Source organism: Oncorhynchus keta, unplaced genomic scaffold (assembly GCF_023373465.1).
Source record: "Oncorhynchus keta strain PuntledgeMale-10-30-2019 unplaced genomic scaffold, Oket_V2 Un_contig_436_pilon_pilon, whole genome shotgun sequence".
NCBI lineage: Eukaryota > Metazoa > Chordata > Actinopteri > Salmoniformes > Salmonidae > Oncorhynchus > Oncorhynchus keta.
In genome coordinates, this window is record NW_026287736.1 from 249126 (window position 1) to 266155 (window position 17030).

Consider the following 17030-nt stretch of genomic DNA (forward strand, 5'->3'; position numbering starts at 1 on the left):
GCTAGCACATCCTTCTTTCTTGTTGCGTCTGTGGAAAAAATGTACCGCTTAAACATTGGTTGCTAAGGCCTGTTACAGCCCTTTGAGTATCAATAATGAAATATCAGATAGATTTGCAGGTGCTACAAAACTACTAATTGAAGCCTGTTCTCATTAACCAAGCAGGACTAAAGCGATTTCCAAGTACATTTCTCCTCTGTACTCTTACAGTACACTGTCTGAAACATATTGTGCACCATGCATGCCAGGCACTCATACTGTCAAACTCACACAAACACACACAACAAAGAATGCTTAATCCCAATGACTCATTGTGCTGGTTTGAAAAAACTTCTGTCCCTCTGCATGTCCCTCACCCCCAGCTGTCTGTCTGTCTGTCTGTCTCGTTACATAAGTCACACAGCCAGCATCATGTGAGCGAGCATGGAGAGAAGAAGGAAGAGAGAGAGGGACGGAGGAAGAGAGAGAGGGAAGGAGGGAAGAGATAGGGAAGGAGGGGAAGAGAGAGAGAGAGGGAAGGAGGGGGAGGAAGGACAGGAGATGGAGGGAGGGGAGAGAGATGGAGAGAGAGAGAGAGGAGGGAGGGAGGGGGAGAGAGAGGGAAGGGGAAGAGATAGGGAAGGAGGGGAAGAGAGAGAGAGGGAAGGAGGGAAAGAGATAGAGACAGAGAGATGGAGGGAGGGAGGGAGAGAGATGGAGGGGAGAGAGAGAGGAGAAGGAAAGGAGGGGAAGAGAGAGCGGGAAGGAGGGGGAAGAGAGAGAGGGAAGGAGGGGGAAGAGATAGGGAAGGAGGGGGAGAGAGAGAGAGGGAAGGAGGGAAGAGAGATAGAGACAGAGAGATGGAGGGGAGGGGGAGAGAGGGAGGGAGAGAGAGAGAGAGAGGGACAGAGGGGAATAGAGAGAGGGAAGGAGGGGAAGAGATAGGGGAAGGAGGGGGAAGAGAGAGAGAGGGAAGGAGGGGAAGAGAGATAGAGACAGAGAGATGGAGGGAAGGAGGGAAGAGAGATAGAGACAGAGAGATGGAGGGAGGGAGGGAGAGAGATGGAGGGGGAGAGAGAGACAGAGAGAGGAAAGGAGGGGAAGAGAGAGCGAGAAGGAGGGAAGAGAGAGACAGAGAGAGGGGGGAAGAGTGAGACGGAGAAGGAGGAAGGGAGGGAGGGAGAGGACAGAGAGAGAGTGAACGTTCTTGGACTTGCATCTCTGATTCTACGATATGAGGAAAGGTTGTCCCATCAACAACGTGTTGGGAGGAGATGACAGTGTCATTAGTCATAGTTCAACTCAAGCACAAACAACTGGGTTGTTACACCAAATGAGTGCCTTTGCATCCCTTTGATATTTTAAGTAGACATTGTGCATCAATATTGAATTTTAAAAGCCTGTTATATTAAATGAAGTGCCCTTTAGTATAGACCACATGGAGAATTCAATAAATCTGACTAACTAGTGCCAAAATGTCTCTCTGTGCATCCTCTGTGACATCTAGGAATATTTTAACTCCAACATTTCTACAAGTTTCTCTTGTTTTAATATGGTGAAACTTTAAATAAAAATATATATAAATAAATTCTCAAAAGAAACATTGAACATCTAATAGTCAAATCATAGTGTAAAAGTGGAGGCCTCCCGAGTGGAGCACTCTAGTGCCACTAGAGATCCTGGTTTGAGTCCAGGCTCTGTCACAGCCATCCGCAACCGGGAGACCCATGGGCTGTCCACAATTGGCCCAGCGTCATCTGGGTTAGGGGATGGTCTGTCCTGCAGGGATGCTCTTGTCCCATTGTGCACTAGAGACTCCTGTGGCGGGCTGGGTGCAATGCACGCTGACATGGTTGCCAGGTGTACAGTGTTTCCTCTGACACATTGGTGCGGCTGGCTTCCGGGTTAAGCGGGTATTGTGTCAAGAAGCAATGTGGCTTGGCTGGGTTGTGTTTCTGAGGACACACACCTCTCCCAAGTCTGTACGGGAGTTGCAGCGATGGGACGAGACTGTAACAACCAATTGGATACCACGAAAAAGGGGTAAAAATAAACAAAAGTAGAAGAGGTTTGTAGTAACCTGGTATATTTATGTGCATTAGGGAATGTTATTCTAAGTTACAATTAAATACTAAAATGTACTTTTGTGTTCGGTGTCATCAATCTAAGATGCATTTTAAGCTACTACATATTTGGCGACGAGGATGAATATGGAGGACTGCTTTGGATTTGTTTGTCACGAATTCAACGGAGTGTTTGGTGTTTGGCGCTGGATGTGAGACTCAGGTGAGCGGTGGAAGATTCGGAAGGATTGATTCCCTGGATACGGATAGGACAAATTATTGACTATGTGAGGGGAGAATCGGAAAAGATGGAAGGAATGTGAAATAATGGACCATAAAGCATCTGATCTCTCTGTTCCATGAACAAAAGCCAGTACCACAAATGGTCTCTCCAAGAGTTCAACGTTGGGCTGTGTGGCTCAGGGCCTACGAGTACAGAATCATTTACAAACCAGGTAGATACCATGGGAATGCCGATGCTCTGGGTAGGCTGCCCGTTCCACAAATCATCGCTCAGGAAGGAGAAAATGACCAAGTCTTGATGATCGATGTGTTGGATGACACACTGGTGAACACAGCACAAATCAGCCAATGGACTTCAAAGGATGTGACGTTATCACAAGTGCATGAATTTATCCTGAAAGGATGGCCTACAGTGACAGAGCCTCAGATCATGCCTTACTACGCTTGTCGCTTGGCCTTGAGTGTTGGAGATGGTTGTGTTCTGTGGGTTCAAGAGTAGTTATCCCACCACAAGGGCGGGGTATGCTACTGAAGTTCTTGCACCAATCACATCCAGGTATGTCGGGAATGAAAGGCCTAGCAAGGTCATAGGTCTGGTGGCCAAAGATGGACCAGGATGTAGAAAATGAGGTTAGCCGGTGTACAGATTGTCAGAGTAACAGGAAGTCACCCCCCACCGCACCATTACATCCATGGGAATTGCCAGAAAAACCATGGACAGGGCTACATGTGGACTATTCTGAAACTTTCCTCGGGAAAATGTTCCTTGTGCTGATTGATTCTCATTCAAAGTGGATGGATGTTAACCCCGTGAACATGTCCACGTCGTACACTACGATTGAGAAGTTCAGTGTCATGAGATTGCCTCAGATGTTGGTTAGCGACAATGCTACTTGTTTTACAAGCACTGAATTCACAAGTTTCATGAAACAAAATGGAATTCCGCATATAATGTTGGCCCCTTTTCACCCATCTTCAAACAGATTAGCAGAACATGCAGTTCAGGCCACAAAGGAGGGGATGAGGAAGATACAAGGGGACAGCATTGAAACAAAGGTGTCCAGATTATTGTTTAGCTACAGGATCACTCCTAAAGCTACAACTGGGTTGTCACCTGAAGAAATGCTGACGTCAAGGAGGTTAAGGGCAACCTTGGATCTCATCAGACCAGACCTGAAAGTGAAAATACAAACAAAAGCAATGGAATCAAAAACAGAATCATGACAACAGAGCCACACTCAGAGGTTTCTCACCTGGAGATGTCTACACAAGGAACTATGGGTTTGGTCCTAAATGGATTCCAGCTACAATTGAGGATTGCTCAGGACCAGTATCCTATACTGTGATCATCAGAAGTGGACAAAGACTAAGGAGACGTGGATCAGATCCGAGCTCGAATTCCAGTTCCATCCGTGGACATGGATCAATGCTTAAACGAGCAGGACAGGACATTGGAACGTTCCCCAGAGTTGTAGTTGGACAAACAACCTGAGATCAACAAGTCTCAACTTCCTGAGACCACCATTCCAGGATGACCCCTTCCTGTGAAGTCTCCACAAAAGGACTTTGTTTCACCATTAGGGGGTGAAGTACTCTGAGACGTTCTATTAGAGATACGTCCGCCAGACTATTTTAGATCCTAAGGGAGATCATGGTCGAAAAAAAATGTCATATAAAAATAGCATGTGGTTGTTATTAGAAAATCATCAAATGTTTAAGTTGGGTTATTAGCTTTAAATGGGGGAATGTAGTAACCTGGTATATTTATGTTTACCAAAAGATAGTTTTTCTATGTCTGCCATGTATAATCGTTCTTGAGAAAGCCGCAAGTAGCTTACGCCAGGTGCATTAGGGAATGTTATTCTAAGTTACAATTAAATACTAAAACGAACTTATGTGTCAGGTGCCATCAATCTAAGAAGCTTTTTAAGATACTGTTATACTTTTTTGGCCAATTTTGGGGTGTTTTGTGGTGGAAAACTGAGTGGCTCAAGCAATAACACATCAACCCTCTTACCCAACTTGCATTCAATTGCACCTCCCTGTGGTTCACAACAAACTTCCATTCCCCCTGCCACAAGGGAATTTATGGCTGATTTAAGATGAAATTGTCAACCCTGTCACGGTCAACCCTGTTACTTTATTTGGCACTTAATAGGCATTTAGTATAGTATTCTTATGTATTTAACCTCTTCAGATGGGAAAATGTGTTTTTATGAAGTTGAAAATGATTACAATAGATGGGTTTCGACCATAAAGAGAGAAAAAGTCAAGAACAGAAACAGGGGACCTGTTCTTATGAAACCAAGTGATGCTTTCATACTATTCACAATACCTTAAGTATATAGTGGACGTGTCAATATACTTGGTACCGGTAGTTTCATTCAAATACACTATATTGTCAGGGTAAACACTTATTCAATTATTTTCAGTTTCAGAGTGTGTACAGTACACTAATTAAAGTTGGTGTTTTGTTTCATATTGTAAAGACATACAGTACAGAATGGCGTGATTGATGTGTAAAGACAGTGGGTCCAAAATTCTAATGAAGCCAGAATATTATTTATATAACCAGGGAAGTCAGTTAAGAACAAATTATTATTTACAATGACAGCCTACCCCGCCCAAAATCGGACGCCACCCTATGGGACTCCCTATCAGGGCCGGATGTGATGCAGCCTGCATTTGAACGAGGGATTTGCTGTGACGCCTCTTGCACTGAGATGCAGTCTCTTAGACCGCTGGGCCACTCCAGAGACCCAGGTGTGAGTAATAGTGAAGGAAATGTTTTCGTGGGTAGGCAACCATGTTTGGCATGACAATGACCATATGATTTGGCAAGACAGTACAAACAGATCTGAGAACAGCCCAGTTTTTCTTGGTAAAACAGAGGAAGTAAATACAAGCAGTACAAAATAGAAATAATATCTGTTGTGCCAACAAGAAGATGCCGTATAACATTTCTGTTGTAACAACATGGCCTGTTATAAATGGAGTTTCTTTTACCAGCTTTACGGAGAAATAGGGAAATGATGCATGGCATGACTAATTCAACCGTTTTTTATATTGTATATTCTACTAAATCAGGGATCATCAACTAGATTCAGCCGCAGGATGATTTTTTCTCGAGTGGATGGTCAGGGGATCGGAACATATTTACAAATAAATTGAGGACCCGCGGGCCGGCAGTTGGGAAACCCTGTACAAAATTAGAGCAGGAGTGCCGCATTCAGTCTTCCCCGAGGTCAATAGGGCCTCACTTTAGATTGATTATGTTTCCTAGCTGTCAAAATTAGCAAAAATCTCTATCCATTGCTTTTGGAATTTCCCCATGCTCCCTGACTGTCTAGCTTTCGTTCCGATGACGGTTATGAATCTGGGCAGAGTGAAGAGACTGTAGATGTAGGGCCATTATCATTTCCAAGGCTCAACCTTAAGGTTTGTCCACTTGCCTGGTGCAAGTTTTTAAAATCGGACAACCAGAATATATAGATTTCAGTTTTTTTAAATCACAATATCAAACAATTACTCTGATCAGAATTGGATCAGACAGCAGGGTAGTAAATTGCCTATATTCCTATTTGCTATAGCCTATTTCAATAAATGTTATATTTACAAAAAGCAAGAGGACAATGTAGACAGCTAAGAGTCACCAAAGCAGCGCAAAACATACAGTAGTAATCAAAGAGGAGTAATCATACAGCAGTAATCATACAGGAGTAATCAAAGAGGAGTAATCATACAGCAGTAATCATACAATAGTAATCAAAGAGGAGTAATCATACAGCAGTAATCATACAGGAGTAATCATACAGGAGTAATCATACAGTAGTAATCATACAGCAGTAATCATACAGCAGTAATCATACAGTAGTAATCAAAGAGGAGTAATCATACAGCAGTAATCATACAGGAGTAATAAAGGCCTAGTACACTAATTGAATCACTCATTTATGAATAAAGTGATTTATTAGGGGGTGATGCTGCACCCTCAACACCCCTAATTCCCACGGATATGTGTACTTCACTCATTTTCACTCACCCTTTTGACTTGTGATACAGACCTTTTTTGGGGCGGACAAGTGACTTTGGTAAACAAGTAAAAAATCTGTCCTACTTGTCCAAAGGCTAAAAAGGTTCATGTCAAGCCCTGATTCCTACACAGTTTCAATATTTAAGTAATTTCAATGCAGATTCAAAAATATATATATTATACAACAACAAAAAACATCCCACGGGCTGTGTGTTTGACACCCCTGCATTAGAGCAATCTTACCTTGAGTAATTGAGTAATTCTTCAAATCAAGCTTTTTATTGATTTTCATTCCTATTTTGATTACAATTTTATAATCTACAAATCAGTGGTGCAAGTGGGAAATTATTTTGTGTTGAACTGCTTTGTGATAAAATCAAGTCTTGCATTCATAAAGTAGCTAATGTGATGACTGCAAGGTACTATATGATCTGCCACCACAACGTTCCCTAGCTATAGTATCATCCCAAATATACAATATACATTTACTGTGCATTCCATTAGTTAATAAGGAATATAATTATTTAGCTAACTGAATAATTATATGTGAGGAGTAAGATTTCACTCAAGTCCCCTATGCCATCTAAGCAAAAGTATTTTCACTCAATCCAGGGCACAAATATGACCTATGACCTATCACTAAACACAAACTCCCCATTCTAGCAATTATATTTCTATGGCTCTTGTGACCTCTAGCCAGCCTAACTGATCTAGGATCAGAGCTTGCCCTTTTTCTTCTTGGTCCTGGTCTTCCTCTTAGTCTTGGAGTCGATGATGAGCTGAGACTGGTGCTTCAGTATCGCCCTGGTGATAATGTCACCCTCATCGTCCCCGCTCTCCTCCTCTTCTGAAAGAGAGGGAAAAGGGAGAGGGATCGCGAGATAGAGTGTGTCTGTGTGTCTGTGGGTATGTATGCAATTATGCGTCTGATCCCATCTCACCATCATATGGGTCCTGTCTCTGAGCCTCAGGCAGCTTGATGCGGGTGTTACAATGGGGCAGCTTCCCCTCGATGCTGGCATGGAACTGACAGACACAAAACCACAGACACAGAGAGACAGTTGTTCTCATCATAATAAGATGTCAAAGGGAACATGTTAGTCAAGAAGATCTGTTTATTCAACCATAGGAGTTGGCTATAAAGCACAAAGATCTGCCTTAAAAATGTAAAGGCATACAACTTGAGACCAGTCAAAGCCAACGTCATTAGAGAATCCCAGACAGACATTGCTACATCACAAGAGCTAACGGTGTACCACTACCCGTACCCTCTGACTCCTGAACAACCCGTACCATCTGACTCCTGAACAACCCGTACCCTCTGACTCCTGAACAACCCGTACCATCTGACTCCTGAACAAGCCGTACCCTCTGACTCCTGAACAACCCGTACCCTCTGACTCCTGAACAACCCATACCCTCTGACTCCTGAACAACCCACCCACTGACTCCTGAACAACCCGTAACCTCTGACTCCTGAACAACCCGTACCCTCTGACTCCTGAACAACCCGTACCCTCTGACTCCTGAACAACCCGTACCCTCTGACTCCTGAACAACCCGCACCCTCTGACTCCTGAACAACTCATACCCTCTGACTCCTGAACAACCCGTACCCACTGACTCCTGAACAACCCGTAACCTCTGACTCCTGAACAACACGTACCCTCTGACTCCTGAGCAACCCGTACCCTCTGACTCCTGAACAACCCGTACCCTCTGACTCCTGAACAACCTAGAACCTCTTGACTCCCGAACAACCCGTACCCTCTGACTCCCGAACAACCCGTACCCTCTGAATCCTGAACAACCCGTACCCTCTGACTCCCGAACAACCCGTACCCTCTGACTCCTGAACAACCCGTACCCTCTGACTCCTGAACAACCCGTACCCTCTGACTCCTGAACAACCCGTACCGTCTGACTCCTGAACAACTCGTACCCTCTGACTCCTGAACAACCCGTACCCTCTTGACTCCTGAACAGCCCCTACCCTCTGACTCCTGAACAACCCGTACCCTCTGACTCCTGAACAACCCGCACCCTCTGACTCCTGAACAACCCGTACCCTCTGACTCCTGAACAACCCGCACCCTCTGACTCCTGAACAACCCGTACCCTCTGACTCCTGAACACAGTGTTCTCAAACACACACCAGGGGGTGACTTCAAGGTGGCCGGCTGACTGTGACTCGTTAATAATCAAGATCAAACACCTAATAGCCGTATTTCCATCCAGGAACAGATAAGCTATTCAAGCACCAGTGCACAGATTAAAGAACATGGTCTGTATGTAGCAACTAGTCTGCCTGGAGTGGCTGGCAAAAACCTTAGCGAATGGACGGAAAATAAGAAGATGGTTTCAGGTCACAAAGCTTTACAGGACCTATTTGAGTAGATGCTCCATGTACTGTCTGAAACACCTGTCTGTCTCTACAATACCACATTCACTGTTGGGAGCAGCAACCACCGAAAAAAAAATAATGAGTTTACACATGTGTACTGTCAAATTGCCCTGGTCTAAGGGGCTTTTCCATTCATTCAATTTCTATGGCAACAACAGTCAATGTTTAACGAATAAGGAAGAGTCGTATCTCTGATCCTCTCCTCTATCCCCTTCATGATGGCAGCCATGTCCTTCCCCTCTCCCTCCCCTTACCCCCACCTCTCCTCCTCCCCCTCCTCCTCACCTCCTCTTCCTCCATCTCCTTCATGACGGCGGCCAGGTCCTTCCCCTGGAGCTCCTCCTGCAATAACAGCAGCTTCTGCTCTGACTGGGACAGCAGTTCCACCACGTACTCCTCTGAGCCGGGGGGCAGCTGGGGCTCCAGTCGGTCACCCTGGAGGAGGGGAGGTGTTTGAGGACACAATTGACGTAATGTTTCTGAGCACCTTCACATTTATTTACGAGGTTTCAACTTGATCTAAAGAATCTGACGGGTCTCAGGTCAGTGTACATTATATTGTTAATGGGGTCTTCTCTGTACCAGCTTGATGTGCTGCAGTTTGTCAGATAGGTGTTCCACCCGGCCCGGACCGTGTTCAGGGTGCGGGTCAGCCAGTCCAGACGGCTCCTTGGCGGCGTCACGGCTCCCCTGCTCCGCCTGCAGGTGGCGCTTACAGTCCTCCAGCATCTGCTGACCACTGTAGAAGAAAGTAAGAAATATCCATCAGAATGACTTTACAGACACACTCAACTCAACACTAGGAAGGGAACCTTTCAGACCAACTTCTGTTCCACCACAAGTCTTCTCCCACAAGTTCTCCCACAATTTACAATCTTCAAGGATCTGTTCTGAGGGTCACTGTTTTAATAAATAATACCTTCCATTGAAGGTGTCAGCATCCGCTTACAACTTCTCTGGTCTGCTACATTTGCTGTGTAATCCCTTACCCTTGACCTCTAACCCCTGCCCACTGACCTGGAGAGCTTGGTCTCCCCGGAGTACTTGATGTCCTGGAAGTGTTCCTGCAGACGGTCCCTGTCCTCCTTCAGCTGTACCAGGGTTCTCTGGTTCTCCTTCTTCAGATCCTCCAGGTGCTGCTGGGTGTCTCCCTGGGAGATGAACCTCTCCACCACCTCCTGCATAGGGACATGGAGATGGATCACACACACACACACACACACACACACACACACACACACACACACACACACACACACACACACACACACACACACACACACACAGATATAGATTAATACACACACACACATACAGATATAGATTAATACACACACACACATACAGATATAGATTAATACACACACACACAAATATAGATTAATACACACACACATACAGATATAGATCAATACACACACAGATATAGATTAATACACACACACACACAAGTAGCTGAAAAACAAACAACACTTGCATACACACACATGGATACAGTAGGTGCATAGACAAACTAACACACATGTACCACGCACACACTTGCATACAAAGACACACAAAATGAAAGAATCATATAAAATGACCTCCTCTCCGTACCCGTGTGTCAGTGACCCCGTGGCCTCCTTGATGCGTCTGAAGGCCTCTTCGAAGGTGGAGATGGCCCTCTCCTCCTCCCCCAGCCCGGTGGCACTGCGCTGGGCGTCGCTACTCAGCTCGTCAGGCTGCATGGCTGCCCGCTGGGCCTGGAGGAAGGGGGCAGACGTCCAGGACATTTACTCTGTAGACTAAGTGATATGTAAGAAGTGTAGATATATAGCTAAATAGAATGGACACAGCACCTCATGTTATATTCCTTGATATGGGTACACCCAGTGCCGCGTCTCTAGGCATAACACAACATTTATTTAGATTTGTTTTAGGAAGTCAGTCGGGGTCTTAACTTACTGTTAGTTACAATAGTAGAACACACAAGGTGCAATTTTGAAATGTGGTTGTGTATCAGCAGTTTTTCTCTTGTTATGTCAGTCACTGACAGTCACTCAATTATCCATGTCAGCTGACATGTTAAAGATTGTTAGGTCAGTTGCTATCTAAACATTGTAGTATTCCTGGCTGAATTACTGACCGGGCACGCAAGGCACCTGCCCAGGACGCCAAAATTAGTAGAATCACATATGTTTTAAAACTGCTAAATGTTCTCTCTGCCCCATGGAAAAACATGTAGAATTGCAGGTCATTAACTTGACAATTTTCCAAGAGGGTGGCCACTGAAATGTTTTGCCCACTAGGTGGTGGAAGCCCCCAACCAAATCTCGCATAGGGCCCCAAAATGCTAGAAACGGCCCTGGGTACACCCAATATGGCAGCCGGTCCAGCCATCATGGAACGTTGACTTGAATAGGAAAATCCCCTTCTTGTCATTGTTATTCTATGGATGTAAGTGTAAAGTGGTGGGGACCAACCCTTCTCTCCACTCTCTCAGCCTGAGCCTTACGGTCCTCTGCCTCTTTCTTGTAACGGGTGAGGATACACTCTCTGTCCTTCCTCTCCCTATACATCTGTTCTTCTTGACGCTGCAGCTCTGCCTGAGAGAGAGAGAGAAAGAGAGAGACCAAGAGAGTCAATTAACTACCGTTTATCGTACAAACAGCAAAGAAAAGCATTCAACTCACAACAAATAGCCGTAAACTCAGACAGCTGGACTTTACACGATGGACACATCGATGACTGTAAGGTGATGCATGAGGGGGAGAGATACGGGACAGTCCTCAGTTACAATAATAATACCCATGCTGGTCACCTTGGCAGTGTCTTTGGAGAGGCGTGTGTATGTGTGCTGGTCACCTTGGCAGTGTCTTTGGAGAGGAGTGTGTATGTGTGCTGGTCACCTTGGCAGTGTCTTTGGAGAGGAGTGTGTATGTGTGCTGGTCACCTTGGCAGTGTCTTTGGAGAGGCGTGTGTATGTGTGCTGGTCACCTTGGCAGTGTCTTTGGAGAGAGTGTGTATGTGTGCTGGTCACCTTGGCAGTGTCTTTGGAGAGGCGTGTGTATGTGTGCTGGTCACCTTGGCAGTGTCTTTGGAGAGGAGTGTGTGTGTGTGCTGGTCACCTTGGCAGTGTCTTTGGAGAGGAGTGTGTATGTGTGCTGGTCACCTTGGCAGTGTCTTTGGAGAGGAGTGTGTATGTGTGCTGGTCACTTGGCAGTGTCTTGGCAGTGTCTTTGGAGAGGAGTGTGTATGTGTGCTGGTCACCTTGGCAGTGTCTTTGGAGAGGAGTGTGTATGTGTGCTGGTCACCTTGGCAGTGTCTTTGGAGAGGAGTGTGTATGTGTGCTGGTCACCTTGGCAGTGTCTTTGGAGAGGAGTGTGTATGTGTGCTGGTCACCTTGGCAGTGTCTTTGGAGAGGAGTGTGTATGTGTGCTGGTCACCTTGGCAGTGTCTTTGGAGAGGAGTGTGTATGTGTGCTGGTCACCTTGGCAGTGTCTTTGGAGAGGAGTGCTTCACTGTTCAGGACCTGCAGGTCCTTCAGCTCCTGTCTCTGTCTCAGGATCTCAGCCTCTAGTTTATCCAGCTGGGACTGGAAGGTCAGGCTCTCCTCCTAATTATAATATATGCCAATTAGCACACGCCTTTCTCCAAAGCTACTTACGTCAGTGAGTGCATACGTTTCCGTATGGGTAGCCCCAGCGGGAATTGAACCCACGACTTAGCCACTGAGCCACACAGGACAAAAATGAGACATTAGAGTAGGTCGTGGAAAAGGATTCAACTACCCAAAGAGCACATTGGAGAGGGTATGTAGGCATGGCTTGGTTGCATAAAGTTAAATGTGGGGGCGAGCTGGCGAAACAGCACAAAGAGATCTGGAACCAGGCTAGGACTAACCTGTAGGTGGGCCTTTAGTTTCAGATAGCCTCTCATGATGTGTTCAGCCTCCTGGCACTTCAGCTGGGCTTTCTCCAGACGATTCTCCAGCACCCGCAAGTTCTGGAAGACGACACACACACACACACACTTATAGACGGTTGATTGATCCTGAGCTGGGCATGCTAAGTGTTTGAAAGGTTTCTGATTGTAGATAAGACTGGCTAGAATCAGAGGGGTGAGGCAGCGTGGAAGGAAAGAGCGTAACCTTTTGGGGATGCTCCTCAGCTGCCTCTCCTTCACTCTGTGGACCAAGGGCAACACATCAGTCACCTCCACTATATTCATACCACCATATTCACTATTTTGTGTGTGTGTGTGTGTCTGTCAGTCAGTCTGTCAGTCAATCAATCAGTCAGTCAGTCGGTCCTGCACTACATAGAGAATAGGGTTCCATTCCAGTGGCATCCTCTGCTGCACTGTTTGTCTCTATATAGTACCTTGGCCTCCTCGCTGCGTCTCTCCGTGTCTCTCTCTGGTCCCCTGTTCTCTGGCTTCATACTCTGGTACAGTGTCTGTAGGTCCTCCAGGCGACGACGGTACGTCTGGGTGGTGTGCTTTAGAGCGTTCAGCTTCTTCATCTTGTCACACACCTTCTGGTCCAGCACCTTGAGAGCAGCCTGCTCACCAGAATGCAAAATAGATCATCTTGATTATCCCCAATGGGCAATTTGCATTACAGATGATAGTCAATAATACATCAAAATACACATACATCAAACTAACATAGCTATGTGTTTGCGATGTCCCCACCTTCCTGACATGTTTCTGAAGGCAGCTTTCTCCATGCCTCGGCTTTGGAAGGCCTCCTTTATCACCTGCTCGTCCCCCTGGAAGAGAGAAAGAAAACGGTCTGTAACCGGGAAGGACTACCTCAACTTCCAAAATGTTTTGTTACGATGTGCACTAATGAATATGACCCTGCACTCCAACATTCTAACAGGGAAAAACAACCTGGGAAGTACAAGCTGAGCATTGAAACCAAAACGTCTTTGATAGAATAACCGGTTTTACTTACAGCAAGAGCGTTAGCCAACTTCTTGTGTAGTCTCTTGTTCTCCTGCCTCAGCTGAAGGATAGAATTCCTGTTTTTCTTGATGCTTGACTGAGACATTTCATAGTATGCACTTCTGTCGCCCTCTGTTGGGCGAATTCACAAATTCGTTATTTCAGCATCCTCTGACTGACTTTTGGCCTTCTCTTAGTCTTATTCAAAGAAACAGGGAACTAGCTGTTACATAAAAAGTTGAATGCCATTTATATTTTTGTGTCCCAAACTGTTCCCCATTACTCAGGGGTGTTAATGGCTGGAAAGGTAGGCTAAATATCTCAACAGACATTTTACTATTTCTAGCTAAGCCCATTTTGCTGGCAACATAGCCTACACATCATCTGGCCTTGCAAAATGATTGCAACAAAGTAGCTAGTAGTTAACGTTCTATCTTTCATCATAGCTTCATGTGGCCATACATTTCTCAGCGAGAGTAAATTAACCTGTAAGTAACCTCACAGATGGAGGTAACGTTGAATCTTTAGTATAATGTTAGCAAGATAGCGCTAATGCAAAGTCTGAATTTGCTATTCAACATGGCGTTTACACACAACTAGGCCTAGCTAGTTAACAAGCATAAGTTACCGGTTCTAGCTAGCCTGCTGCAAGTCTTAACCTACCAAGAAGTTGAATTTTCCTCTGCAGTTCTGTTATTTGGTCATGAAGGGGCGGCTTAATGGCCTCGGCGCTGAACGGCATTGTCAGTGTGCACTAATCACAAACTAATAGTCGACTTTAGAAGTAGCTAGCTAGCATTAGATGCAAACTGACGCACTTTTAGGTAGTTTTGTCCTTGTATGAGCAGAATTCGCGTGAAAACACCGTCGTTCAGATGGCCTCTCGTTGCCTAGCAACATGTACACTGACTTCCCTATCAGGTCGAGGCTGGAGACCGAACACGAACCTGGAGAGCAAACCACAAAGCAGCACCGACTTGACTTCAGCTCACCTTAATTATGTATTTTTCTAGACACAATAACTTTAAATAATAATTTAGTATGTAGCAGTAAAAAAAAAAACTGTATTATTTACAACACATCCTGTTACAAAAACACACGTTTACACAATCCTTCTCTTGAAAATGAAATATACAAAAGCTTGCATTTGAGGTTAAGGAGATGGGCCAGCAGGCCAAATTTCACATATTTGTCTACTTTGGGGTGGCAAAGTCTAATGAGGATTTTCATTTAGGTTACATGTTGGTATGATATCCATGATTCTGAGGTAGATAAATGTGTGCATTTTATGTTTTGACCTCTATGTGGTTAGTTGGTGCCACAGGATTGATGGTATGAAATAATGTTGTATTATCTGGGATCTTTTCAAACAAATTGAATTTTCTTTGTTATTCACTTCATAATACAACATATTAAGGTATGAAAAAACAGGAATGGTAATGACATCTCTATGGTCCAATCTTTCAGGGTCAAAGGTCATAAATGTATGCATTTTGGGGAATATCAAGACAGAATGGGAAGTATAGAAATATCTAGTTCCGCCATTCAGAACAGTGTTGTTTCAACGATGAGTCAGTCTAGGTCAATCATTTCGAAGAGATGGCAAAAATGTACCAAGTACCATGTTTTTACGATGGGATCCACCCAATGGAATGTTCTATTGTTGTTTGACACAGTCATTTTCAATGAGCATGTGAACATTCCAACTTGCCTTAAAATGTATTTATCAGCCTGCAAACATTCTATTGCATAGATTCCCAAACAACAAGACATATAAAGGTGTGAAAAGCTTGGAAAGCTACTATTTTGGAGTGGGCATCATATCTATTTGTTCATAGGAATGGGGGGAATAAGATGAGACTATTAAACCTTTACCACCCCAAAGTGGACTACATTTTTCACTGGCCTATGGACTACTTAACAAATCTTCAGTCCCAAAACTAATACTGCATTAGAACATGTTTTCTTTACTTTGGTAAGTTACAGTAAATCTACACTGCAATATGCAGCCATTATACAAGATCAACAGCAGCAATAGTGAAAAATAATATTATTAACAAACCTGATGCAAAAATTATTTAGCATTTAAAGCAAAACATTTTTGTAAATGAAATGTGAGAAAATCTATGTAATTCATTATACATTTGAGAAAACTGACAAAAACTTGGAGAATTCTCATGTAAAACATGTGTTCAATTTGAACACATTATACAGAGTCAGCCACAAAACCCCCAAAAGGTAACAAAGTTTTGTATGTTCAAAGCGTTTCAAGAGGACTGCAGAAAGTAAAACGGTCTAGCCAAAATAAAACGGCCTAGAAGTAAAACGGCCTAGAAGTAAAACGACCTAGAAGTAAAACGGCCTAGAAGTAAAACGACCTAGAAGTAAAACGGCCTAGCCAAAGTAAAACGGCCTAGCCAAAGTAAAACGACCTAGCCAAAGTAAAAGCGACCTAGCCAAAGTAAACGGCCTAGAAGTAAAACAAAGGCCTAGCCAAAGTAAAACGACCTAGCCAAAGTAAAAGCGGCCTAAGTAAACGACCTAGCCAAAGTAAACGGCCTAGAAGTAAAACGGCCTAGCCAAAGTAAACGGCCTAGAAGTAAACGGTCTAGCCAAAGTAAAACGGCCTAGAAGTAAAAACGGCCTAGCCAAAAGTAAAACGACCTAGAAGTAAAACGGCCTAGAAGTAAAACGACCTAGAAGTAAAACGGCCTAGCCAAAGTAAAACGGCCTAGAAGTAAAACGACCTAGCCAAAGTAAAACGGCCTAGAAGTAAAACGGCCTAGCCAAAGTAAAACGGCCTAGCCAAAGTAAAACGGCCTAGCCAAAGTAAAACGGCCTAGCCAAAGTAAAACGGCCTAGCCAAAGTAAAACGGCCTAGCCAAAGTAAAACGGCCTAGCCAAAGTAAAACGGCCTAGAAGTAAAACGGCCTAGCCAAAGTAAAACGGCCTAGAAGTAAAACGGCCTAGCCAAAGTAAAACGGCCTAGAAGTAAAACGGCCTAGCCAAAGTAAAACAGCCTAGCCAAAGTAAAACGACCTAGCCAAAGTAAAACAGCCTCGCCAAACAAAAGGCAGAGCAAAAAGCAACAACAAAAATGATAATAAAACAATAACAGATTTACATCTTTAAAAAAACAAATATTATAAGCTCTGTCATAGACACCTTCTGTGGGAAACACAACGAAATATGTTGGCTACTCATTCAGACCTCTCCGTTTGTGACGATGGCATCCTTCTGTAGCCATACAGTATCGTGATCTTAAGGCACATTTGACACACACAGCACACTGCGCAGGCAAGGCGGCTTGACCGCATCTTTCTCTGTTCTCCTCACACGTACGCACGCACACACCAACAGCTAGTCTACAGTCTTGGCC

General features: G+C 44.5%; 1 pseudogene; it reads right to left on the minus strand.

Moving 5' to 3' along the window:
* Positions 1–4831: 4831 nt before the first annotated feature.
* LOC127924636 (outer dynein arm-docking complex subunit 3-like) lies at positions 4832–17005 on the minus strand (annotated as a pseudogene).
* Positions 17006–17030: the final 25 nt, after the last annotated feature.